Raw genomic sequence first — 1,573 nt, 5'->3', positions numbered from 1 at the left:
CGAGAAACTTTTTTGTCCTCAAGAAACTTTTTTGTCCTCAAAACACTTTTTTGTCCTCAAAACTCAATTTCTTCCATAATTCGACTTTCCCCCAAAAAACCACACATTCTACCCTCATGGGAGGCACTCTCCCTCGGGTCCCCACATCATATTGACGCCCCAGAGCGGTGGGAGAAGGGGAAATCTGATTTTTGCACAAAAATCCAAAAATCGCTCTAAGTCCAAAAATCCTGAAAATTTTTCTAAGTCCCAACGGTACTTTCTGAAAAGTGTACCCAGGCCCCTGGAAGCCTCCTAGGTACACCTCCTGAGACTCCCCCCTTCCTGGAAGTCTGACACATCTCGAAATTTTTCTAAGTCCCAAAAACTGGTTTTTGCTCCATAATTCGACTTTCCCCCCAAAAGCCACACATTCTACCCTCATGGGAGGCACTCTCCCTCGGGTCCCCACATCATATTGACGCCCCAGAGCGGTGGGAGAAGGGGAAATTCGATTTTTGATCAAAAATCCAAAAATCGCTCTAAGTCCAAAAATCCTGAAAATTTTTCTAAGTCCCAACGGTACTTTCTGAAAAGTGTACCCAGGCCCCTGGAAGCCTCCTAGGTACACCTCCCGAGGCGCCCCCTTCCTGGAAGTCTGTCACATCTCGAAATTTTTCTAAGTCCCAAAAAATGGTTTTTGCTCCATAATTCGACTTTCCCCCCAAAAGTCACACATTCTACCCTCATGGGAGGCACTCTCCCTCGGGTCCCCACTTCATATTGACGCCCCAGAGCGGTGGGAGAAGGGAAAATTCGATTTTTGCACAAAAATCCAAAAATCGCTCTAAGTCCAAAAATCTTGAAAATTTTTCTAAGTCCCAACGGTACTTTCTGAAAAGTGTACCCAGGCCCCTGGAAGCCTCCTAGGTACACCTCCCGAGGCGCCCCCTTCCTGGAAGTCTGACACATCTCGGAATTTTTTCTAAGTCCCCAAAAATGGTTTTTGCTCCATAATTCGACTTTCCCCCCAAAAGTCACACATTCTACCCTCATGGGAGGCACTCTCCCTCGGGTCCCCACTTCATATTGACGCCCCAGAGCGGTGGGAGAAGGGAAAATTCGATTTTTGCACAAAAATCCAAAAATCGCTCTAAGTCCAAAAATCTTGAAAATTTTTCTAAGTCCCAACGGTACTTTCTGAAAAGTGTACCCAGGCCCCTGGAAGCCTCCTAGGTACACCTCCCGAGGCGCCCCCTTCCTGGAAGTCTGACACATCTCGGAATTTTTTCTAAGTCCCCAAAAATGGTTTTTGCTCCATAATTCGACTTTCCCCCCAAAAGTCACACATTCTACCCTCATGGGAGGCACTCTCCCTCGGGTCCCCACTTCATATTGACGCCCCAGAGCGGTGGGAGAAGGGAAAATTCGATATTTGCACAAAAATCCAAAAATCGCTCTAAGTCCAAAAATCTTGAAAATTTTTCTAAGTCCCAACGGTACTTTCTGAAAAGTGTACCCAGGCCCCTGGAAGCCTCCTAGGTACACCTCCCGAGGCGCCCCCTTCCTGGAAGTCTGACACATCTCGGAATTT

The sequence above is a fragment of the Dendrobates tinctorius genome, unplaced genomic scaffold, assembly GCF_039654945.1.
Source record: "Dendrobates tinctorius isolate UK_male_01 unplaced genomic scaffold, ASM3965494v1 ptg000849l, whole genome shotgun sequence".
Lineage (NCBI taxonomy): Eukaryota > Metazoa > Chordata > Amphibia > Anura > Dendrobatidae > Dendrobates > Dendrobates tinctorius.
This window is presented reverse-complemented; position numbering follows the sequence as displayed.